The sequence below is a fragment of the Anser cygnoides genome, chromosome 1 (genome assembly GCF_040182565.1).
Source record: "Anser cygnoides isolate HZ-2024a breed goose chromosome 1, Taihu_goose_T2T_genome, whole genome shotgun sequence".
NCBI lineage: Eukaryota > Metazoa > Chordata > Aves > Anseriformes > Anatidae > Anser > Anser cygnoides.
This window is the reverse complement of record NC_089873.1, coordinates 71808984-71835828: the sequence shown is the minus strand read 5'-3', so window position 1 is coordinate 71835828 and position 26845 is coordinate 71808984. Positions and strand designations below refer to the sequence as shown.

The 26845-nt window shown below is 43.2% G+C and overlaps 1 protein-coding gene across 2 annotated transcripts in view; it reads right to left on the bottom strand.

The window, feature by feature from the left end:
• Positions 1 to 26845, bottom strand: part of LOC106030871 (potassium voltage-gated channel subfamily KQT member 1-like) — a 529055-nt gene that overhangs the window by 21065 nt on the left and 481145 nt on the right. The window lies entirely within an intron of this gene.

The following is a 26845-nucleotide window of genomic DNA, read 5'->3' as shown; positions in this document are numbered from 1 at the left end:
TCCCAAAGGTAGATCCAGCATATGAAGCCCCTAGGTATCACAGTCTAAAATATTTTACATCAATTAATATGTGACACATCACCTTTACCTTGGGTAAAATGCATTCTGCCTCCTGATTTTTGAAAGCTGCGCTCCATACCCCAAGTCCCCATGCCTCAAACCCTCTGGGGAGAGGAGGAAAATCCATTTGCAGTGAAGGAACCTAGCTATTACCACTGTAACTGAAGGACATTAATAATGGAAAACCAGGGTGAAGAGCACCACAAAAACACAACCAGGAGAAAAACGAGAATGTTTATATATATAAGGTTAAGGTTTAAAACATTCAAAAGTCTGGCATGCATTGTTCACAAAGCTATGGATGGGAGCTGGATATGCGATCAAAGGTCTGTAGCCAGCTCCAGCTGGACCCTGCACTCATGCCCACAGGCATGGGAGTGAGCATGGAGAACAACCTTCTCCACTTTCTCATCATCACAGCCCTGAGTAAAGGTCCTGTTGACTTTCAGGGTAATGTTGTGGGTAGTTTCTTCCCATTTTCTCCTTTATATAGTGGAATATGGGCTGCCTATACTGGTTACTGGTGCCTGGTTACTGGGGTTTGGTCCTTGGGAGGAAGGAAAGGATGGGAAGATGATACCAAAACGTTACATAGAAACTGATGGCACTAGTCACAGATGAATTGTGCTGCTCACAGAAAGCAGAGGAAAGAACAAATCACTCTTTCTCACTCCCCTTGAATGGGTCCCTGCTGCAAAATGTGCGCTTGCTGGGTGTCTGCACCGCGCCTACAAACTACCATAATATTCAGCTCATTTTTCCTGAAAGTTCTCCTTCCCTTGTCACAGTGGATGCTATGGGATGTGGCAATAATCTTTGTAACAAAAGGCAGGGCAGCTCTCAGAATAGGCAGTGGGAACTAACATGATCTTCTCAGCTGGCTGAATGAATGCTCTATAGCTGTGTTACATTTTATCTGGTCCATATTTATTTATTTACATTAAATTTCCTTTAATTTACAACCCTCTTTAGGGTGTAATTAAACTTGACGCTTGTAGTCAAAATGTGGCTTCAGGAATCAGGACAGTTACAGAACAGCAATGGATACCAATACTTAGAGTTTAGAGAGAGAAATCTTCTCCTGCATGAGTGAATAAATACCAGAATACCCTAAAATCTCACTTCCAGACAAGCTTGCATTATTAAAGTTTATTAATCTCTACTGGGGCTAGACATGCATCAATGATCTGTTCTCGTCCTTTCTGTTTGACACATAACTTGTGAGTTGGTGGGAGACAAATATTGGACACACTGGTGCCATTAGCTGTTCCAGTACACGTCAGGAATATAATTCTTTCTATTCCTGCTGTTCATTCAGCAATATGCCCTGTCAATAAACCACAGGAATAACTGCCACACAAGTCATCATGACTACACAAGAGTAGGCATCCTGCCACACCAGACAACTGAGCTACCAACCATGGACAGCCTGGGATTGCCAAATTCTCATGGGCAGCCCCTCCTGAACTGATACCTTCTCCCACTGGATGTGTCCTGGGGCTGAAGAGTAAAGGCTTGCTTCTCATGCTTCTGCAGCCACAGCTGATCAACCCAAAGGTGCAGGTCAATACAATCGTGTTCTGGTCCAGAACAAGTCAGCACAGAGGTATATATATATATATATATATATTTTTTTTTTTTTTTCCCTGATAAAACCTATGCCAAGTGTGTTTGCTTTGCTTAAGCTGCTAAGTGAGGCCCACCAGCCTTCTCAAGGTGACAAGGTAGGACTGAAATGGTTTCCAAATCATCATATAGCCAGTGTTCATGTGCAAAGAGATGTATGAAGGAAAAGAGCTTGAACAGCTGGGAACCCACTGGAAGGAAGGACGGGTTAAACCAGAGCTTTCTATTTTACTACTCTTCTGAAGATGGATCAAGGGGAAAAGCCAAGTCTCCCACAATAACTTGGAAAATACCTCAGTACAAAGCTCAAGGCTGTGGGATGTGCCCTCACAGTAAAGCCCATCACCTAACACAGCCCTGTTGTTGGCACAACTCTGCAATTAAACTTAAGCACCACTTAAGAGTGTTGGAGGCTGAAACTAGAGAATTTTATGCCCAGACAAAGTCAAAGTGACTTAGGCAGATTTGTAGATTAAAATGAAAGTGAATTCACTGTTCTGATTACTTATGCTATTTTGTTTTGTCCTTCACTTTTAAAGAGAACTGTTGTGTGAGTAAACAGAGCTTCAGTTTTCTTGTTGAAACTCCTGACGCCAGTGATCCTCCACTTACAGGCGAAGTAAAGCTATGTGTAAGTCATAGGGTCAATTTGTTTACCTTGCCTGTGGCAAGAGTTGGGTTCATCAGGTTAATTTCAGTAGTTGCTGAAAGGTCTTGAAACTTTTTCTGGTGTCATATGGCTTTTGCCTTTTTTCAAAGCGGGGGGTAACCATGGACTGTTCAAAACATAATGAAGTAAACAACATTTTTCTGCATCAAGCTCATCCTGCAAATTAATTCATTTGCATTTCTGACCCTTTCAAGTGAAGGGAAGTCATACATATGTGAGCAGTCATTTAATGATTTTTAGGGTTATGGTTCATAACATCCAAAATTGATTCCAGGACTACTCATTCACAGAAAAAGGAAAAATGAAGGTGGAAATACTGGTGTGTTGGAAAAGAGGGATATTTTTAATTAAAAAGAAAAAAAAATTACAGCTGCTCTTATTTATTTAAGTTCAAAGCCTCTGGGCACATCCATAGTCCATGCTGATCTGTGGTGAATTGCTTCTTTGTTGCTGATTCTAGTAAAGTTGATTTCATATTGCTGATTCATCTAATGGGTTTGGACTGCTCGTTATCCTTTCAGACAATGGAGTATTGAGCCTGCAAACAAATTTGCTGTCTGCAACAATCAGCTGATTTACTTCATATTTCTAAAATTCAGTATTTCTAATTTTTGAGGTTTGTGTATAGAAACAGTGAGAACTTCATGAAAGCCAAAGCAGCAAAATAGTATTTTGGTCAAAAACCATAATACCTTAAATGTTGCTAATGAAACCTAGTCCTGTACACGGGAATGAGTCAATCCTAAGAAAACTCTCTTAATAATTTGCCATTAACTATTGCTATTGATTCTGCTGCCTGGTCTTAGGTGAATTTGCTACATAAAAAAAAAAAGAAAAACAAAACAAAACACAGTGGCAATAGCAACAAAGTACAGTGTTTTCTGGCAGACGTTGCAAGCCCCTTCAATGCAGGAAGCAATAGATTATAAACAAGTTTTATTTTAATCCCTACAGGACATATTGTGAGAGTCCAAGAACAAGTCCTATTTTTCTCAAAGCCCTCCAGAGAAAAAAAGTTCTTGAGATCCCAATACAATATCAAAGAGATCAGCCAGTAAAGAAAAACTATCTGTTCCTGGCGAGACATCAAAACATTTCCCACAAGTTTATAGTTGTCTAACTGATCATCAAAGAAAAGAGTTTTGGTTGGGTTTGGGACTTTTTAGTGCCAAGAGTTGTTATTGATTCTGAGATGCCTGGTATTGTTGAGAATGCCAGCCAAAAGACTGCTGAGGGAACATAAATGGTCCTTACTGTGTGAAATGTGTTATATCTGAGCTATTTTATGCATAAACTGGCATTTCTGTGAGCAAAATTTTGGGTGGCATGCATGATTCAGGCAGCTGTTGTGCACACAGAAGCTTCTGTTTGCACATCCCACCATGCATACAAAAAATGAGAATAAACATATTTCCTCTGAAAAAACCCTAACATCTAATTCTTAAAAGTAGACAAGTCCATTAATTTCTCCTGGGCTCACCACAGCAGTTTATGATCACATCACAACAGTTTATTTTCACAACACTTTTTAAAGTAGGGAAATATCTTCCTCTGAAGTGATGAGATTCAATGGCAGAGACTGAAGTATAGCTGTGAAGCAATCCACAGCCACTATTATTATCTCTCATTTGTAATACCATAAAGCAGAGGAGCTCAAGTCACAGAACTTTGTTTTCTTGTGCAATATACAAGCTCAGGAAAAAAAAGTCTACTTTATATATCTGCGTGACTGAAGCCTCTACAACATGAACTGTTTCAGGATGAGTCTGAATTTGCAAAGTATCTGTCCTGGTAAACACTCTGAGTAGAAATGCATAATTTACCAAAAATGCAGTGCTTCCGCTGATACAGCTTCTGCCAAGTTGATGAGCAAAATAATGGCAAAACCATGCTTATGCTCAGATAAGTGGAGCTATCTAGAGTTTTTAGCAGACGTGGGTCTGGGAAGTGTGGACCTAATGAAGCCAGCTTGTGCCCAGCACTGACTTGTGGCTGGATATGTGGGGTCCATCTTGGTGAAGGCACTCAATGAAGCTTTTCTAGGTCATGGGGTCTGTGCAGTAGCCCCATTTCTTGTGGATGCAGTGGGGCTTGGGGAAAGCATTTTGGATTTGTACTGCATCCTGTGCTGGGAGAGAAAAAAATTGCACAGGTCTCCAGTTTCTGCTCAGTCAGCTAGTTTTACCAAACTTGCAGAGACGCAATATATGCAAGACCTCTACTTTTCATCGGTGAAAGCAAGCAGTAAAATTCAAAGGACAGACAGGCAAATGGACACACACATGCACACATCCTAATTTGTTTCCTTCAGAAACCAGTCAGACATCCTCTCTCCTCCTTCAAGGTACTGGCGTTCTTCATTCTTTCTGCTTCACCCTTCCCCCCTAGAGCAGCAGCTAAAGTCAAGGGAAAGAAAGGACCAATTACAATTTGTCACCTCCTTTATCTCCTTTATCTTTTTTCTTTCTTTTTTTCCTTTTTTTTTTTTTTTTTTTCTCTCTTGCTGCACTCACTCTGCTGTCCCCAAGCCAGTGACAAAGAGCTGATTGAGCAGTAGTGGCCAGGAGACAGCTGCAGGGGAGCAGCTCTGCTGTGTCACCAGCAGTGAGGGACAAATGCAAACGGCCTGGGGGCTAGCATGCAGCCATCTTGCATGCTGGGTTTGGAGCTGGGTTTTCAAACTGAACAGGGATTCAAAGAAAAGGAGCCAAAAGCCGGAAGGAGTCTTCTGGCTCTAAATTAAACTTTCATTTGGAAAGTCAGCTGCAAATGCTTCATATCTCCTAGACAGTCATGAGGTTGAGCTGTGGCTGGGAAACCATCAGCCACAGCCAGGGCTGTGCGGTAGGGCTCTCTCCTGAAGAGTGCTCCTGCCTGCAAGAAACACAGTGTCTCTGGGAGGACAGTCCTGGTTTTTTGCCAAATCTTCCTTGATGTCAGCCTAGGCTTTAACTCAGATGATGTTCTAAGGCTTTTTCACTTACAGCTTTGTCATTCAAGTCCAAGGATGATTTATGGTCCTTATTTGCCCTTCACACAGCCTAGCAATGTGTCTACTTGTCAGACATAACTGAGATGCACACTTGAGTGCTGATAATCCCCCTGCCAGAAAGAGCACAGTTCCTTCTTGCTGCCTCTTCCTCTCCTCCCTCTTCCTCCAACACTCCCAACACAAGTCACCAAGGGAGCACCTCCACTCAAGCAGCACAAAACGAATGTTGATTTGGCAATACAACATTCAAAACTTGTCATTTACAAGTCATGCACATCTAGAAATAATCTTTTAAATGAGGATGCGGCCTTCCTCACTCCAGAAGCCGAACCAGACCTTTTCAACTGGTATCCTGGTTCCCTCTGCAGTGTGGCAAAAGACAACTTTCTTTGTAGGGCTGCTGAATTCAGCTGTGTGTGTGCTGTCTTCTGGACAAGCATCTTCTTCTCCCGTAGCTACAGAAAGCCTTGGAGAATCAGGTTCCTTGCTGAAGCACAAGACCTCCCTCTCTCCCATGGCTGACTATGTCCACGTGCTCTCTGATCCATCAGATGCCATTGATCTGAAGATTGAAAATGTTTTATTTTATACTTCAAGTAATTAGATAAAAAGATTAAAACAGGAGGTTAGATGAAAAACTGCTAGTGGTGGAGATTTCAGAAAAACTCAGCACTGACAATGGGCAACGCTTACTTGAAATGTTGCCAAAATTTTGACAAGTTGGTTATTATTTTTGCAAAACTCCTCCACTGTATCTGCTCTATCTTCCTCTTAAATGCAAATGTTTCTGTGATCTGTCATAGTGAGCACTGCAATTTTGCTGCAGCAGTAGGAAGCCCAGGCTGTTGAGATAGGAGTTGGAGGTTGGCAGGAGATCTGTGTGAGTTGGGAGTGAAAAAAATCCCAAAGTGGAGACAAGAGCAGGAAAATTACAGTGCACTGAGAAAGTGGCAGTACAAAATTTATGAAAGTAAGGGGTGAGCCCTTTTCAAATATTTGCCTGTACCAGAAGAAGGTAAAGGCAGATGGTCTGCTGAGAAGTTAGCCTGCTTGATATGAAAGTGGTCACTGTCACAGTGGTCACAGTGGTCACTGCTGTTAGGCACGGCAAAAAGTCCTGAAAATGGCACATAGCGAATCTCAACTTCCATAACAGAGCACATAGTTTTGTAGATTACTGCGGATGCTGACCCTCATAACTGATTTTAGATGTATTTCATCTCCACTGTTCAGCTGCATTCCTCCTGACACAGTTCCAGGGAAATCAACACCGTGGAGAAATCTAGCCAGTGATTTTCACAAAATGAGATTTTAGTTTGCTGCATGTCTATTTTTTTCATGTATGCTAATTTACCATTTACAATGCTAAATTACCCAGCTCTGGATACACAATACTAAAATAATAGAAGGGTTGATTTTTTTTTTTCTGTAAATGGTTTTGACTAAACTATACTGGCTGCTGCTTTTTTTTTTTTTTTTTTTTTTTGGTGTTGCAAAAGATATTCAGAATTTTCTACTTTCCTTTTAAAAACAAAGTACAGATAACGCCCTAAATTTCCAGCCTTTAATTTTTTTAAAGTGTTTTTAAAACCAAAAACCTTTCAAATGATTTGATAGGTCAGTTTCAAGTTTCTATTAAAAAGGAAGGAAAAATAATAGAAAATTGAAAAAAATAAGGAATCCCTTCCCACTCCATTGTCCCATTCATATCTGCCACTTTTTATCAGCTCTGCAACAATAGCAAACAAAAACCTGCATCAGGAGCATCCGTGACTTAACTCAGCAACACGGTGTGGCAAAGCACACAATTATACTAGATTCAGGCACTTCTCGAACAGTCAGAAACTCTTGGAATTTCTTCACGTCCTACTAGGTGTGAGAAGCGTGCAGTGAGGGGGCCATGGCCACCTCCAGGTGGCTGCACAGGGGCTGCCCCCACCACCCACCCACCTCGGTGGATGTGGGCTCAGGTTACTCGCTGTGTCTTTCCGCTCATGCTTTTAACAATTATGGCACCTATAACGTTTCCTCATTTGCCTGGGTTAGCAACGGAATCGGCTACAGTTTTCACACTTTTGTTCACTGCTTGAGATGACATTTTATTTGCCCAACAAAATTTTGAATACGGCTTAATCCTTCCTCCCTGACCTGCATTCTCCCTAACATGAATAATGTTTACAATTCAATTTGTACTCCATGAGGCGAATATAATCGAAGTCACCACTGGCTCTGATGCCAGGGGAAAAAGAAAAAGAGAGAAAGAGAGAAAGAGAGAAAGAGAGAAAGAGAGAAAGAGAGAGAGAGAGAAAGAAAGAAAGAAAGAAAAGAAAGAAAGAAAAAGAAAGAAAGAAAGAAAAGAGAGAAAGAGAAAGAGAGAAAGAGAAAGAGAGAAAGAGAGAAAGGAAGGAAGGAAGGAAGGAAGGAAGGAAGGAAGGAAGGAAGGAAGGAAGGAAGGAAGGAAGGAAGGAAGGAAGGAAGGAAGGAAGGAAGGAAGGAAGGAAGGAAGGAAGGAAAAGAAAGAAGGGTATAAATCCAAGCAAGCCACTCCCTCCCCCTCCAGCCCAGCCCCTTCCCGGGACAGAACAGAGTGTTTCGTGCTTTGTTTGGGTGCTTTGGCTGCAGCACTTACCAAAGTTTGGTGTGCAGGTACAGCGACCTGCTGCTGACGCTGAGCAGTTCAGGGGAGAGAAAATCTGGGGAATGATTTTGGGAGAGAAAATCTCCCAGAAATAGTGTATCGATGGCTTGCCCAGTGAGACAGCTCCTCTCTGCTCCTGTGCTCTGTGAGTGTGTGTGCACCAGCATGTGTGTGTATAACTAGACAAGTTTAAAAAAAAAAAGGAAACATTTTTCAGAAGCTGCACAGAAAACGGTGCAAGAGTTGCTAGAGCAGTATACATATGCTTGAGAGGAATCCCTTTCAGTTCCTCTTTTCTTCAGCTTTATTTAAAAAGGGTTTGAAGGCTGGTTTAATTACGAAAACCAGCTCTCTAGACACCAAACAAAACGGCAGCCTAGCCTAAGTTGGCACCAGGACAGATGCATATTTTGCTCACTTCTCCATGCCAATCGGCTGTAGCTCATCCAGTATGTCAATCCAAGTTGGCTGTCTGAAATCCAAGTTTAGTGGCCTGAAAATATCCCATTCCAGCTTTGTTTCATGTGGTAAACAGCTTGCTCAGTCTATTTCTTGAATGTTCAAAACAAAAATCAAAACCAAAAAAAAAACCACACCCAAACCAACCATCCCGTTACTACATGTTATAGTAATAACCTCTCTTTGCATTTTATCCTGCTGCAGGATTTCCTTTTTTTTTTTTTTTTTTTCTCTGTACACACTGACCATGAAATGCTGGCAAAACCAGCTCCTGGATTCAGCTAAAAGGGGGCCATGACTGCTGGGGGCCACCATCGCCAGCAGCCACCTGCAGGACCAGCCAGTGCTCAGCTGTGGGCGCAGCGGCTGTGCAGATCTGGGTCTGCTGGGGGCTTTCTGGTGCTCAGTGGCATTTCGTCTTGGGGTTCGGTCCCTCCCCCTTGCATTGTAAGGTTTTGCAGGACAATGAGTGTGAAGAAAGAATAGCAAGCAGTATCAGGGAGAGTTTATCATGATTTACCATTGATGAAAATTCCCTCCCTCCCTTTCCCCCTCTGCCTTTTTAGTACGAATAGAGGGGCCCAGGCTCCTGAGTCAGCCAGCAGGATTGGGACTGCCAAAAGAAAACAAATCAAATGCACTGAGGCTGCCCACAAAGCGTGGCTCAGTATTTCTGAGATGAGAAAAAACAAACAGTGTCCTGGATGTCAGTGATGGAATATGGTTTCCTCAATAATTAAATTCAAGCAAGCACTCATCTCTCCTGGTTTCCTACTGACTATTTCCTCCCAGAGGAAATTGAACGTCTCTGAAAATCTGAAATGTGGTCTCTGCTCACCAGCTTTCTGAGCGGAAACACCAGTTTTCTGCAGGGTACAGCTAAACCCCATGGAGACAATTAACAAGTCAGTGATCTAGTTTCCACCTTTCCCCATAGCTTTCCAATTGGTTCAGTGTTTACCAGTTTAAAGGATACTTGTAAAGCAAAAAAGATAGAACATGAAGGGATGAAACAAATATATAGCTTGCAAAAAAAGAGGTTAAAGATGTCAGGGTGTCTGGAGAAATCCTAGATTTCCTAGAAATATTTCCAGCTCTCACCTTTCTTCTTCCACTTTCCTAGTGCAGGGTTATACGGTGTTCAAACACCACAAGAGCATGCTGCCTTTCAGTCTCATATACTTTATATGGGCACTTCACATAGTTGAAGTGCTGTGCAAATATTAACTTGGACTCATCTGAACCCTTGTTTTAAAACAAAGAAACCTGGGAGGTGTGGGGAAGCAAACATTAGGAGAAGAGACTTGGTTCCAGCTATTTACCTCATCAATGAGCCTGACTACAAAAAAAGATACTGCCAGCTCTGAAGTGCATTTCGCTGAGCAAACTGCACTCCAAAGTCTTGTGGTCTATATTGCCATGTAGTTTTGCCCGAGAGCAACGCCTGCTTTATAGTTGCACTTAGAGGATATAAGAACAGAAATTAAATAAATACAAGCAGTCTCTGTCCATCTTGGTCTCCAGCTTGGTCTTCCTCTTCCAAACTGTGAAGCCTGGGTATCAAATCTGGGTAGTGCCTCTGTTAAACTTGGCAGGTTCGGTTCAAACAAATCACTGGCAGAAGGTGAGCAGCTGTGCCCTGCAATGCCTGCGTGTGCTGGCTGGGATGGAGACGCGTGGATGCAGCAACTGTATAAAACCAGGGAGGTTATCTGTTCTGCTGCCCCAGCAGCCCCTCAGCAGAAGCAGGGTGACAGAAGTGGCTCTGTGGCACTGTGCATGCATGGCCAAGGGGACCTGTCAGCCCCGCCACCTGCCAGAGCCTGGGCAGAACAGGCAGGGTTAATCCTGACAACAGCACACACTTCCCCTTTCTCCTCCCCCATCAAGAAAAAAACATATTTCCTGCAAGGGGATGACTTTGCAGTGCTCCGAGCAACTCTCCCAGTGGCAAGGGGATTTTCTAGGTATCTGGGCTGGGGCATTTTGAAAACATGTTTTTCCACTGAAAAGCAATGTCAGTATTTCATGGGCTCATATGCAGTTTAAATTGCTCCAGTGAGGAGCATGCATATTCATCACACTTCTGTACTAAGTGATTAGGCAAAGGGCAATGAGGGTCTGGCTCCTAGCGGGCATCTGCCTGTTTGCAGTCAGTTATCAGGAAAAGCATGACCTCCACAACTAGATATGTAAAATCAGAAAATGCCTGGTCACTGGATGAGTTTTGTATTTAAGAGAGGACTTTTATCTCTTGGGACCAATGACTGATATGTTATATGCTGAAACACATATGTGTTTTATTCCTTCACTGCCTTCGAGTAAAAGGAGCAGCAGCATCCAATGGCTGGGAAAGAAGGAGGAGGGAGAAGAGGGAGGGTAGAAGAGCAAGGAGTGGACAAAATGAGAATGGCTGTTATTTGTCAGAGAAAGCTTAGCAGTGAGGATCAGTGGTATTTAAACTGTAACTGGAAATTATCTGCTCCCACCTTCAGGTGGGATGGCAAAGGCCGAGTAAGTAGATATCAGCCCTGGGTGAGCAGTGGGTGTGCTGTATCTACGTGCAGGCAGCCTTGCTGGGTTTGGAGGGCCAGTCCTTGTCAGCAGAGGGTGGCAAAGGGAACGTATCCTCAGGAGGACTCTGGGACATTTAGAGCTCAGAGACACGGACCCATCTCTGATGCAGGAACTGTTTGTTACTAATCAGAAACAAAGGCAAAGGTAACTTGCTGCCCCCACTGCCAAAGTGCAGCTGTATTTAACAGGGAGCACAGACATCCAGAGGACAGCCGAGAGGCTTGCCAAACTGAGGCATTCTGTTTCTGAGCAATACCTGGCAATTTTTTTGTCTTGATGCTGTCCATCCACAAGGGCTGGCCCCTTTCTCTGCTCTCAAGTTTCCCCCCAAGGATTTAAATGTTAACACCTCCAGATGTAATTTGGCTTTCTTCCTAGAAGTAGTGGGGCTATGGGAAAGGGGTTGCACAGCCGCAATGCTTTAGTTCAGCACTGAGGACCCACCTGCAAGCCTTTTCAGTCCCAAACACAAGGGCATTTGCCATTGTACAGGAGTGGAATTGTACAAAGATGGTGGGCAAGCTCTGCCTTCACCCATTGCAGGGGAGACAATGAAAACTCTGTATGGGCAGTGAGTAAAAAGTTTACTTTCACAGAAACCACACTAGTCAGCTTGCAACCCAAGGGTTAACTGATTTTCATTAAGGTTTCTGAAATCATTAGGATTTTTAGTTTTATTTTTGCTTGATTTTCAGAAGCGTAACAAAAAAGCCCCTTCTGGTTTTGGAGCATTATAGCCACAGAGCTTTTGGACATTTCTCGGTGATCATGAGGACAGGAAAGGTCATTCTTGTTTCCAAAGAAAGCTGGGATTCTTGCAAAACAGCTTCCCTCCAGGAGCTTGTGCCCTAGCCCCCACCCCAATCCCAACCCCAGCCTGCCAAGTACCTTGAGACTTGCAATTCAATCTGTTGGCAACATAATTGTGATTGTTGGCAACACAGTGTCACTGGAGGAGTTTGTATTCCCATAGTTGAAGGATTTGAGCTCCCTCTCTATTTCACATCTGCACTGATGTAGAGGGCATAGTGTTCCTGCTTTGTATAATAATGTCTTATTTGCACAGTAATCTCAGCTATGGAATGGAAATGTCTTCTCTGGCCCAAGTTGTGAGCTGTCTAAAATCTGGCAGATCCCATGCTAGATGTGGCTGCATTTCAGTGGTGGGAAAAGTGATTTTCATATTGTTCTGGCACTGCTCTTGTAAACTGAACTTCTATAACATTTCTCTTTGAGATCCATGGGAGTTTTGCCTTCTGTGGGCCTGCAGTGCAGGGCCATCAGTTTGTAAAACACTAAACGAATGACTGAGAGGAATGCTATAATGAGGTTTGCTTGTCAGATTTTTTTGTCCTTATGTTTGGCATCCCTTGAGATAACCAGAGTTGACTTTTGCACCTCACACTTGAATCTTTTTCAAAACTAGCTGCACTCAACAAAACATATAACTTGCTTGTACAGTTATGCCACCGATGAGCATTTTTGATTCATTTGCATGTGCAAATGGTTATTCCATGATGATTTTCTGGTGTAATTTCTTGTAACTTTGGCTGCTAATAAGGTGCGCCACTGTCTGCAATTTGAAATTGGATTCTTTCCAAGGCTGTAGCTAACAATCAGCATGAAAACATAATTAATTAGCATAAGCAGCTCTTTGCTCCACTCCTGCACCTATGGGCACTTCTGCTTGCCACACTGTGGGCCACTCACTGAGCCAGTGTAGTTGTTTGTGCGGCTACACGGGAAACTGATAGAGGAAACTGATGCAAGTGAAACAGAGTTCAGGAAACAAAAATGATTATTTTTTTAGCTGGATCAGTTCCCTGACCTGGCTCATCACACAGCCCCATAAACAGCTGAGCTGGCACAGTGCAGAAGGATGGGACAAAGTGGCCATGACTACTTCTATTGCTGCCTAGGAAAGCACAATCAGAGTTACTTCTCTGATATGATTTATGATCCATATGATCCATAGGATTTACATCTGATGGCCTGTATGTGAGCTCTTTTCCAAGGAAAGATCTCACCATTAATGAAGCAAACGTTAATACACCTAGATATGTCTGAATTTAGTGCTCAGGATGATGACCTGTTCTGGGCCCTCAATGGACTATGGCAGAACAAGGAAGATGAAGACCCTGTGGCAGCCAGATTCTTGTCTCCTGCTTGTACAAGTTTGACTATCAATGCTATAAAGGACAGCTGTTCCTGTAGTGGTGGCACAAAATAATTTTACAGTTGCTGTGTGAGATTGACTGCACAACCATGCAAGATCTCATGGGAAAACCATTTAGTTTAACTGAGCTTTTGCACTCTATCTTGTCCCCCTTGTTATACAACTCCAGTGAGAAGCTGAGTTTTTGCTGGTATAATAATACTAAAAAAAAATAAAAAGATAAAAAATAAACACAAAGGAAATTAAACCACAAACAACTATATTCAAAAAAACAAAGGGTCTGGCTGGTGCCCAAGAAAACAAGGGAATTTAAAGATAAAGAAAACTGTCCTTACTTCACCCTGCTGTGCCTGAGGATGGCTGGGGTTTCCAAAGAAGGCAGGCTGTGACGTGCCCTGCTCTGCTGGGGAGTGGCCAGCATGCTGCCAAGGGACGAGCCCTTGCCGCAGACAAGCTGGACTTTCTCTCTGGCTCCTTAATGGGAAAGTCATGTGGCAACACAGAAACCCAGGCTTTGACATCTAAAAGCCTTCCTGGCCATGTGTGTGGCTGGGATGAATTAGGACTAAATAAAGCCTGGGCTTGCTGACAGGACATGGAATAGGGGAGGCTGTGAGCTGGCTGCACATCCCCTGAACTGGCTGATGGTACCCATCTCCCCACCACTTCTTCCTGGCCAAGGACTAGGCACAGCAACACATCAACCTGCACCAGGAGCTGCTTTGGCAGCCTGGGAGGAGCAGAGAACCTGCCTACAAGCCAGTGTCTTAAAATCAGAAGGCTCTGGAGTAGCCAAGGCTCCGGCTTCCATTCTTCTACACTAGGGGTCCAGCTTTCCCTGTGCACTGCCACATTAGAGGGAGGAAAATGTAAAGTGGCAAATCCAGAACCGTCCAGAGAAAACCGGTGGTGCTCCTGTGGTTTCCCACCCTGCAGCAACACCACGGCTCACATTGGTGGATGGCCTGGCCCAGCCTCCCAAGCTCAGGTGTGCACTTCTGGCAGGAAAACTGTCCCAAACCAACACAGGTACCTCTGCTCACCTTCAGCCTGAGTAGGCTGACAGTGCTCAGAGGGCTGGCAGGGCAGTGGGGGGAAAATTAGCAGGGAACAAAATACAAAATAAAACAATCCACTTTGCATGATTGTTTGTTAAGCAAATGCTTGCATTGGTTAATGTATTTGCTGGTTTCATTATGACAAGGTTTGACAGCATGGTCTGTGCTTACAGTCCTTATTAATGATCCCTTTCAACCTCGTAACATCTTGGAAGAGCAAGTTCACCCTTTTTCATTTTTATTCTTTTGTGATACAGGTTTTACTATTGCCACAAGCCTTCAGAGAGGCTCCAGACAGCTCTCATTATTTTGACTTGTAATTCATTTTTAACTTAGCACTATCAATTTTATTTATTCTTGAATAGTTTAAATATCAAAGAATTTCCTCTACTGTCCTTCTGAGAATATGTGGCTCTGGTGAATTCATGCACTTTCATTCAAAATGAAATTAAAAGGCATAGGCAGTGTCACTTGAGTATGAAAATGTGCCAAACCACTGGGAAAAAAATATGCCATATCCCTGTCTGACATCTGCATCCCTGAAAATGCTTCTTGCAGGTGTGTGTCTTAGCAAAGAGTAAAATTCACACACATGATTTAGATGTTCACTTTGCTTGATGAAATCCCATTAAACAAATGAGCTGTATGCATTTTTATTTATTTTATTTTTTTCTCGCTGTCACTTCTCACTTCAGGCTCAACTAATTCCCTTGTATTTGTTTGGATCCCATCAACATTTTCTACCATGAAGTGAAAGGAAAGCAATAAGGCCATTGAACAAATTCTTATGGACCTGCTACATTATAAAGACAGAAATTGTTTCTAAGTGATTGGAACATTTTGTCCATTTTATTCTTTGATGCAGTATATCCTTTTCTACTCCAGGAATCAGAGATGGATTCAGGCCTAAAAGCTTACTTCATTTATAAGCACATTTCCTAAATTAGGTGCAAAGGCTACCACCTCCTTGCACTTCCATTGGCAGAGTCAGACGGCCTGAAATCTCAAGCTTTTTAGCAGTTTGTAGGGGAGCTGGGAATCTATAGGCCAGTTCTGAGGGAGCTCTCATTACTTTAAAACCCGAGCTCCCCCCTAGGTTGCCAGAAAAGAACTACTGTGGAACCTTGACTCCCAAGCAGGGTGGGAACATGGGGAGCTGAACTAGGCATCCCACATCCCAGCTGACAGCCTTAATTTCAGACCTGTTGATTATTCTGAGGTTTGGCTTTCTGTTTTGATGTACGACTTTTCAAAAGGTCTCAGTTTCAACTGAACATGAATGTAAGAAATTTGTGGAAGCTTGAAAAAACTTGGCAGGATGGATAAACTCTTTCTCACCCATCTAAAACCTTCTGTTTTCTCCTGGATGTGATTAGTGGTTTTCAGGCTTATCTAGTTTTTTCCCAGTGGAAGTGGAGACTCCTGTACAGTGAAGTCATGAAAATAGCTTGCTTCTCTCAGGTATCTTTTGTTAAGCCTTCAGGAGTTGTACACAGACCTCACTTCACTGGATACCGCTGAACGACAGGAAAAAATGCTAATATATAGCATGGTTCCTCCTAGAGGAACTCTTTAACTGTGCTCTTCAAATGCCTATATAAAATTATTGTCAGTTATTTAAAGTTACATATTTTCTTTTTTTGGCCTTAATGAGTCAATGCACCTACCTCTACCAGGAGAACCTGGAGCACCATGTAAGAGCCTCATTTTTTTAAATGTTGATGTTCACACTCCTACCAGTTCTTACCAGCTGCTGAATAACGAATACCAGCTGCTGCTTTTTCCATTGATTCCTAATCATATGATCCACTTAGAGTGTAGTGCCTCCAAAGCCACTTGGCAGTTGGGCCTTATTACATATTTTTTCAGTTGTCAGGTCAAAATGCAGGAAGCTACTAGAGAGTTAGCTTGAACTGGATACACACACAAATAATACTGCTAAAAAGTGCTTCCTCTTGGAATTACTTGTGTCTGTTGCCACTGTTTTCTAGGTAGTTTGCAGTGTGAACTTTCTCAAATGAAGCCTCCTTCCAAAGCCAGGCTATGTACAGAAGCTGGCAGAGTCCTTGCAGATGACTCAGGACGGAGCACACACAATTGTGTATATCACATCTATACAAACGAACTTCAGCTACTTGCTAGCTAACCAACCTGCCTGCATCCATCTCGACTGTATTTCCCAAAGAAGAGAAAAACTTAGAGGGCAGGATCTTCGCATCTGTTTCACCCTGAAACAAGTACTTTAGTACAACTGCCAGAGTGCCACAACTTTGGTGTGTAAACTCTGTGCGTTGAGCATGGCCCCAGCTCACTTCCTTTGTGGCTCTGGCTCACCGGCACGCAGTGCCTGACCCCTCTGCAACTGGGTGATGGCTGTCTGTCTCCTTTGGGACAGGATTAGGCAACCACAGGTGGCACCACCTGCTGCAAAGCTCTCCGACTGGGTTTACTCCACTAATGACTCCTAGACATTTTAGAGCCAGCTCAGTTGCTGAAGGGGAAGTGCCCGAGGGGACAATGAGCTCCTTGTAGCTGTTCAGCAGTATCACAGACTTCCTCATTGACTGGCATTTGGCATAGCTTGTTGGGCTGGATGCAAACGGTGTGAGCAGTTGGCTGTGCCTCTCCAGAAAGGTGGCAGGAAGAGTTACACGTTTATGCTGATCTCTAACACAGAGCGCAGCCTTCTCTTTGCTCCAATATTCACCCTTCACCTGGTGATGTGAACTTCTGCATGTTCTCACACAGCCACTGCAGGTCAATGGTGTGTGTCTGATGACTGTCTTTACTCCTGTGCTTTTCCTATTGCACTGTCTCCTCATTTGGATGAAGCACGTTTCCTCTAGGAGAGTCTAGAACCTCACTAGGGCAAAGATGCTACACAATAAAAGTACTGCCATGCTATCTCTGCCTGCAGCCTGAGGTTTGAAGCCAGAGGTGCCATCATATTGATAAAGCCGGCAAGAAGTGCCACGGTCACTGTCTTTACTTACCACAATTCCCAGGCCCATTTTGAGCAGGGGAACTGGCATGGAAAGTCCAGAATTCCCGGGTGACATCTCCAGAACCTGCAGCTCTGATTTGATTAGCGTCTTCTGTGGTGATAGTTGAGAATTGCTTGGGGCATTTAGAAAAGATAAATTCACATAGAGGCTAACCTAAAGTCTTAAAGATTCATTAGAAAACTCACCTTTATAGTCCACCCTCTGCACCCTCTTCCCTACAATCCCTCAAAACATACAAGAGATAGGAGACCCCTTACCAGATCTCCCAAGACCCACCATACCTTACCTGCTTGGCTGCTCTGCAGCAGTATCACAATGTCCAGAGGATAAAAAGAAGCATAGCTAGCAGGTCGAGGGAGGTAATTCTCCCCCTTTCCTCTGCTCTTGTGAGACCCCACCTAAAATACTGTGTTTAGCTCTGGGGCCCTCAGTGTAAGAAGGACATGGACCTGTTGGAGTGAGTCCAGAGGAGGGCCATGAGGATGATCAGAGGACTGAAGCACCTCGCCTATGAAGACAGGCTGAGGGAGTCGGTGTTATCCAGCCTGGAGAAGAGAAGGCTCCACGGAGACCTTATAGCAGCCTTCCAGTCTTATGGCAGCCTTCCAGTACCTAAAGGGGGTCTACAAGAAAGCCAGAGAGCACTACACTCTCTCAGCGAGTGTAGTGACAGGACAAGTGATAATGGTTTTTAACTGAAAGAAAGTAAATGTAGAATCATAGAATCATAGAATGGTTTGGATTGGAAGGGACCTTTAAGGATCATATAGTCCACCTCCCCCTGCCACGGGCAGGGATGCCTTCTACTAGACCAGGTTGATCAAAGCCCCTGTCACACTGGCCTTAGATTTAGATTAGATATTAGGAAGAAATTCTGTACTATGAGGGTAGTTAGGCACAGGAACAGGTGGCCCAAAGAAGTTGTGGATGCCCCATCCCTAGAAGTGTTCAAGGACACATTGGATGGGGCTTTGAAAAACCTGGGCTAGTGGAAGGTGTCCCTGCCCAAGGCATGGAGGTTGGAGTTAGATGATCTTTAAGGTCCCTTCCAACCCAAACTATTCTATGAGTCTGTGATTCCATGATTGCTAAGTGAGCCTTTCATTTTTATGTTGATGCAGCTTCTTTGTATTTTTAGCTCAGACCCCGCTATCCCATGAAAATCAGTGCTTGCTTCCTGCTGTGCTCCATAGATGTGTGTTGTATGATTTGTCTTTAACAACAAATAAAGCAGGTAATTACAAAATTCAAAGTCAGCGTACCATCCTATAGTCCTGTGGTGGATTCACTGTGATGGGCGGCTAAACTCCATCACAACACACTCTCACTCCCTCTCCTCAAAAGAATTGGGGGGCGGGGGGGTGGAAATATGATGAAAAAAAAAGGGGCTCACATGTTCACATAGGGACAAGGAGGTCACTCACCAGTTACTGTCACAGGTAAAACAGACTCAACATAGGGAGACTAATATAGTTTATTGCATATTTCTGACAGATTAGAGCAGTAAGAGGCTAAAAAGAAGCTAAAAACACCTTTTCCCCTCCCCATTCACCCTATTTCACCTGCTTCCCCTGGGCAGCACAGGGGAATGGGGAATGGGGGCTGCAGTCAGTCCCTAATGCTTCGTCTCTGCTGCTGCTTTACGGTCACTCTCTGTTCACAATCACTCTGTCCCCTGCTCCAGTGTGGGGACCACAGGGTCCCTCCCATGAGATACCATCTTTCTTAAACTGATCCTGCGTGGACTTCCCACTGACTGCAGTTATTCAAGTACTGCACAACATGGGTCCCCCATGGGAAGCATTGCCCCTGCTCCTGCATGGGCTCCTCTCCACAGGCTGCAGCTCTGGCCCAGGGACTGCTCCTGTGGATGCTCTCCATGGGCCGCAGCCTCCTCTAGGCCACATCCACCTGCTCCACCGGGGGCTCCTCCGTGGGCTGCAGCATGTAGATCTGCTCCGTGTGGGACCCATGGGCTGCAGGGGGACAGCCTGCTCCACCAGGGCCCTCTCCACAGGCTGCAGGGAAGCTTCTGCTGCATGCCTGGAATACGTCCTGCCCTCCTTCTGCACTGACCTTGGGGTCTGCAAGGCTGCTTCTCACTCCTCTCTCCCAGCTGCCGTTGTGCAGCTGTTTTTTTCTGCTTCTTAAATCTGCTCCCACAGAGGTGCAACCAACATTGCTCACTGGCTCAGCTCTGGCCAGTAGTGGATCCTTTTTGGAGCTGTGTGGAACTGGCTCTGATCTGACATGGGGCAGCTGTTGGGCTCCTCATAGAAGCCACCTCTGCAGTCCCTCTGCTACCAAGCCCTTGCCACCCAATACAAGTCCATACAACAGAAGTCACTACCACAGCTATGTGTCGTCTCAGGTCAGGCCAAGCTATGAACAACACTAGAAAGCCAGGTAACTGTAGACAGAGAGTAAACACAGCACAAAATCTGTTCTGGCATATGGTTAATCTCATTTCTTGTTATGTGCCATCCCATAGTGCCAATACTAGTCTTTGATAACCAAGACTAGTCCCTCTGCTGCTGGTAAGGGCCCTTTGGTACCAAAATGGGGAGGTCTGTAGGTAAGGTGTGGAGTACGAACCTCAGAGTCTGGTCAACACCCAGGGAACTAACAAGCAGGCATCCCTCAGAGTTCACTTGGAACAGGACTGAATGATGAATTTATCTATATGCATAACTTCAGGCTTCCTCCTCACTGAAATGAAGGTTCAAGTGACTTTCTCCCTACAGCTGTAAAATAAGAAGACATTTCTAGTGCATGTGTGCACACATTAGTGGGAAACTGTAGATATGTTTTTTGTATTTAGTCCAAGGTAAGCAAAGATTTGAAATTTTTGGAGTGGAATTCATTCACAAATCCCAGAGGGTCCTTAAATGTTGAACATTAAGAACTCACTGTTAATGCCAAACCCCTTGTCAGCATGAGCAGTCCAGCACCATTCTTCAGAGTCTATACATTAGACAGTTTAATTGGGATCAATTTGATTTCAGGTAAGCTAACTGAGAACAAATTAATTTCATCAAAACCCCACCTCTTGCTTTGAAATGAGTATATATCATTTGCAATAATGATTACAACTGCTGTGAACTCTGTGAGTTCATTTCTAAACATGAGGACCTTTTGATTTACAAGCATGCTTATTTGTGTGACCCTAGTAATGGTTTCATCTTGTGGGGCTATTTTTCATTTTTCTTCATTCCTGAGAACACGTCCTGCAGCAGAAGTTCAAGAGCTAAAAACCTGCTGACATTAAAATGCTCAGACTCATTTACTTCTCTGAATGTCATGTGGTGGAAAGACGAGACAGATTTTCTTGCCTCTGGCCTAGTCCTCTCTTCCTGATCTGAAGATGTCGGCATTACTGAAGCATCTTGGTTTGGCATTTGTTTTATCTCTCGTTTGCGAAGATACTGTTCTGAATAGCACTTTCTTTTTTGTGGTACCAAGTGGATGGATATTAAAAGGCAAAAATAGTAGTGGAAAAGATATTTGTCTTTTCTGAAGAACAGCAAGCAGAACTAAATGTTGAATTACACTCTCCAGCTGTCTGGTAGACTAGCTGTACCAATGCTGCAGAACAGCCGTCCTTTCTGTAGCCATCTCCCCAGTGTTCCCATGCACTCACACATGGGCATATCAAGCAACTTTATTCACTTCAGTGATGATTATTCAGATTACTCGAGAGTACCCAAAATAAGTTAATGAAAATAATGACAATATTTGTTGCCCTCAGTTCAGGTATTCAGTTCCATCTGCTAATATGCACAAGTTACCATACTTGCCTGTACTGAAGTTTTTTTAAAAGGGTATCACTAAAGTAAAGTTGACAACTAATCTCAGTCAGGGAGGCAAAAGGATGAAGAAAGGGTTTCTGCTATGACAGCAGATTTAGCAGACAGAAAAAATGCGTGATTTGAGTGCACATATCCTTAATGTTACATATGAATGTGTTTTCTTCAGTACATAGAGTTAAAAATAAAAACTTCCTTAAAACTCCAGCCACGCCTCTGCTTTTTGTAGTTAAAATCACAAGAAGTAAGGAAAGGGAAACAAGAAGTTCAACAGGTTAATATGGCTATCAAAAGAAAAAAAGAAACCCATTAGATTAAAAAGATTAATCACTAGTCTTTGTCTTTTTTTTTTTCTCTTTTTTTTTTTTTTTCCTTTCCCTTTATTTAACAATCTAGAACTCTCCTGAAATCAGGTGGAAATCCCTATGCTTCTGAAAGATCTCATTAGGCCTACCTCTTAAATCAGAAATGGCTGCATGGTAGCTCCTGACTGTACAAGCAGCCAGTTGTTTGGGCACCCACTGAGATCAGGCCAGCTTTCTCCTTTGCCTGACGGATGGAAACTCACATACCCAGTGGTGACTGCTCTTAGATCTGGAAAAGCAACTGTGCCCTCACTTACTCCAGCTAAATGCATCTTTCATTGCTGGAAGTCATGCAATGTGGATTAGGCTATGCAGAAAGTCTAGGAATGACCTTATCCTCTCTCGATAGCCCAGCAATCATGACACGTGGCGGGGAGAAAGACGTGCCTGACTCCCCCACCAGGAGCTGAAGTCAGATTCCCTGTACCCAGGGGAATATAGTCATTGTTAAAGCAGGAGCCATGCCACCGCTGTCACCCACTGGGCCCTGAAGGAAAGCCACTCTTACCACAGTATTTCATACAGAGCATCATTCAATGGGTTTGCTTGGGGACTTCTGAATGAATCAACTCGTCTGTGTGAAATATATAGAAAAAGACCACATCTGTGGTCATGATAGGGCTTAACTATGAGACAGGCTCTGAACTGCACAGTTCTGTTATGACTGAGGCACTGCTGGGCATACCCAGGAGCACACATCTATGTACCAACGGAATATTTGTTCACTCCTGTTCACAAGCTTCACGTGCTGGGCCTAAATTTTTAGTGGGAGATGTCAAAGCTGTATTTTGGGTGCCTAAATCCTTTCATAGCTCTGGGTATGCCTACAAGAAGCCCACTCAAATCCACAGAAATACACTTTTTAATGACGAGGTCAGGCTGCTAGTGCTATGCTTACCAGGGCTAGTATGGCCAGTGAGCTCTGTATCTGGGAAGGAGTATATAGAAAAATGTGGGGTCCACATCACAATATCTACAGATGCCACTAGTGATAGCAGTATCATCCCCTTCTGATTTCTAGGATGTCGGTACTTTCCATACCCTGGTTTCCTGTTAGCGCATGTACCTTCCTTCTGCATAGCTCCCTGCAAGATGGTGCTCTGAACGCACACCCCTAACTTCCCAGAAGAAAGCAACTCATTGCAACCTCTAACCATGCTCTCACACACCAAAAGCACACAGCATCTCCCAAACCTCTGCTCTGGTCCTGTGTCTTGGACAAAGATTTATACAGAACAACACAGGCATTAGCAGAAGCAAACCAGATAAGTGCTCAGATGCTAGAAAACACTTTATGTTCATGTATTCCCTTAAAATTCACAAACCAGTAGAGCTGGAAGTTTTTGCTACCATTCCTTGACACAGACCTAAGAACTGATTTATGTACTCATTAGTGAGATGGCAATTATAGGATGGGACTCCCAGTGCTAATGAAGTCACCCCCAGTACAGCATGGTACCAGCAATACTGGCACAGGAGTGCAAGGCAGTAAAAGAAGAGTACTGTGTTCAACTGAAATTACAGAGCTGATATGGACACTCTGATATATCCAGCCACTAATACTGGATAAATTCAGTGCCTTGTAAAAATCTGTTTGTGACTTCCAGATGCTCAGACCCATAGCTAGTTACTGAATTTGGGTGATTCAGATGTAAGTAATTAACATCCCAGCCTTATTAACATTCCATTTACTTTCATTCTGATGAAGCATCATATTGTAAAGCAGACAACAATGAAAAGCATGTCCTTTCTCAAATTGTTTAAATATATTAATCATGAAAGCCATGATGGATTTTAATTAGTCATTTTTAAATTTGGGGGGCAGGGAGGGGAAGAGGGATTAGCTGACAAAACTGAGCAATGCCACTGCCAGAAGTTCCAGCTCTTTTAATAACTGTGTATGAAATGAGAAAAAAAAATCTTTAGCTTAGTGACCAGACCAAAAGATATTTTTACAGCTGCCAAGGTTCTCATTAAAGATATAAGCCAGAATCTAAAGGGATTCTGTGTATGTGTGTGTTGCATTAAGATATCCTACTTACAACAGCACTAAAATTAGCTTTGACGGAGGCTGAATGGTGGAAGGGGAGGGTGCGGGCTTGGCAGCAAATGCCTTCTGTCCAGTGCTGTGCTAATACATCCAAACGAAATCATTTAGGGAGACCGGTTTCTTGTCACATATTGCTGTTCTATTTAGCACGTGTACAGGTTACAAAGGGGTTGGATTCTCTCCTGTGTTCCTCAGGTGGAGGATGAGGCTGGGGTGGCCAGTTAGGAGGTGTTACTCCTGTCAGTGAGCTCCTCTGTGGTACAGGGATATACTGCAGTCAGCAAGCATCTGCCTCCCCCTCCCACCTTGCCCCACTTAGCACAGGTCAGATATAAAATCTTTTAAGAAGTCTCTTCTGTCCCAACAATGTCCCAAGAGTGGTCTTGCAGTTGAACTGAAAATGAGTGGGCAGACTGGAGATCAGGCCCAGGTTAAAATCCATTCTTACCACTCATCTGGTGCAAGTTTAGTTCTAAGGGCTACAGGGAAACAGTGCAAAATTGGAACTCGGCATGGAGAGAGGTCTACTGACGCTATTGTTAACTGAAAGCCAAATATTTGATGCAGTGCCCAAAGACATGATTAGGAAATGAGTTTGGACTGGTGAAAGCTGCCAGATTGCTAGCACTGGGATATGAAGCATCTTGTGAAGTCTCAGAAACCTTTCTGTAGCTGCAGGTGAGGATTCATAGTCAGCTTATTGCTGATCTAAAGCTCTGGACCAGGAGGAGGTTGTCCTGCCTTAGACGAGGACACAGAAGCCTGAGTAATGTCATGTCCTCTGACCTGGTGTTTACTGGCCCTACGTTCCTAACTGTGAACCAGAGATGACTGCCACTCTCTTAGGCCATACAGGCACTGTCCAAAATCATTGAAGCCACTACTGCATACACTGCAGAAGTCACCTCTTGTCTGTTGAAACCCATGCAGGCATTAACAGTGGAAATACTTTAAAGTGCTGGAGCTGTTTGTGTTTTAGTAGCTGGACTTGATGCATTAACCTATTGCTCACAGGCCTCTGGTTAAGTGGGAATGATTTTCAGGCAGTAACATTTCAACTAAACCCAAATGTAATCGAAAGATCTGACTTTCTACGATAAGTCCAAACACCTCCACCTATAGAACGAGTTTTCTTTTACTGAAACATTTTCTTTCATAGGGGGCATATTTCCTTTTCATTCTGCCATACAAGCTCCAAGAATGATCAAAGTCTCAAATGGAAACCCAGCTGAAAGCAGTTACAAGAAACTGGAGATAATAAAACAAATATTGTAAGACCCCTAATATGAGTGGCTCTCATAAAAAACGAGCAATCGGGAAATATCTCTGCAACTCCTCTTTTAAGTTCATTTAGTACGTTTATTACATGAGCTCTGAAGAGCTAAAGTCATAATTCTCCAAAAGCATCATAATGCTGTTTCTACTTAGAGATTTTCGGCAAATTTTGTAAATAAGCAGACATCTTCATGACATGTATTAAATGAAAACTGAACAAGATTAAGATACCAGAGCAAAACAAAGTACATAATAAAAGAACAGTCGCAGATTATAAATCACGGTTTATAAATCACAGACTATAAATCACAGTTGTCCTTCAAAATCTCCCACCCATACTTTTGCAATTCATTTCTGGGGTTCATGGCCTAATTCATGTTCAATTTATCACTTGGCACTTGTAATAAATTCTTAAGATGAATGCAAAAATGAATATTATTTTATTCTATTAATGATGTCAGAAAGTTCTATGCAGCATTTGAAATATATCTCATCAGATGAATGGAAATAAAACATAGTCCTGTTCCTTGACAGTTTATTTCTCCAGCTTTTAACAAAAATGTTCAAAGAAACAAAAAAAGGCTCTGGGAGGGCAACTAGGATTGTAACGTATTTTCTTGGAGAAAGGGACAATTTGGATTTTTTTTTCTGAAGATTGAATCTGAAGCGTATTTGAAAAATGGTCAGGAGCCATATGTCTGAAATTTTCAAGGAATATTAAGGCTAACAGGCTAAATGTCTGCCCTGAGATGCTTTAGAGGATGCAGATTGTCTAAATGATGTCCAGCTTTTGAAAACCTGGATATACTCCAATTTGATGCTTGGAGAAAAGGGCCTTAATGAGTCTTTGGTATCTGCTTCTATTGTTCAACAGACCATCTTGAGCTGGGTAAAAGATGGATGCAATTTGTGAAGATCGAAACCTAAGGCAACAGGTCTTGCCCTTATATGCACTGCTTCAAAGGCTTCCTGTGAAGCCTTGAAGATCAAGGAAAAGGGAAAGATCAAGGGAATGAACTATCTGGGTCTGACCTGCTCTTTGGTCAAGCTGTCTGGGGAGGTGGCATGTGGGGACTTTCAAGACATTCAGCTGTCAGACCCAGCAAAGAAGCATAAAGTCCATGAACCCACAAGTTTGGGTGGTATTACTATTGCCTCTGTCAACCTCACCGTCTGCACCTTTATGGGAAACAGAGGATTTGGGAGGCCATATGCTGCTGCCACTGAGAAGATGCGCTCTTTCTCTCCTACCCACTAAAAAAGAAAAAGTACTTGAAGGTTTGCCTCTTTTTGCCTCTTTTTTACCATTTTGACTAGAAGCGAATGTGTTGGATATGCACTGATAGATGTCCTTCAAGCTGCATTCCTGCTGCAGCTGATCCCAGGGTTGAAGGCTCATCAAGATATACATTTAATTTTTCAGTACTTAGGGCTGTTCTCAGAATGAGTATCTCAGTCACTTTGGGCTGCCTGACTGGGCATTTCCTTGAAGGTATCCTCAGCAGCAGAGCCTGACCACTGCTGGTGGTCTTGGCCGTGTTCCTGCTGCCAGGGGAATGAAGAGGAAGAAGTTGTAATTCTACTGAACTGCACAGGGAATTTTTAGTGCAATCTTCTGAAAGATGATTAGTTGGAATATACTACACTGACTCAAAAAATACATAAAATTCCCATCAGGTTTGATTCCATGATGAGAGGGTCACCTTGAGAGATGACAAGCCTAACATGTTTATGAGTCCTAAGGGATTACAGTGTATTATTAATCCTGGGTGAAAACAAACTTGGAAGCAGAAAAGGCAGCTTTACTTGTGCCACAAATCAGTCTTGCCTCCAAGAGCACACTGTTCCTGACTACCTTAAATGTCTTTAGAGCTGGCTGTTCTTTGTCTCTATCTCGATTCACAATTGCCTTCCAAAGTGAAAAGTACTTCAGATGAAACAGGAAAACTGACTAGCAAGTTCTACCAAGTGTGCAACATCCAGCATCCTGAATTTGGACCAAGTTGTGAAACGTAATGGAAATTTTTACTGTGTATGAAAACAGTTATTATCACGACTTCAAAACTCCCCAACCAACTTTCTGCTTTT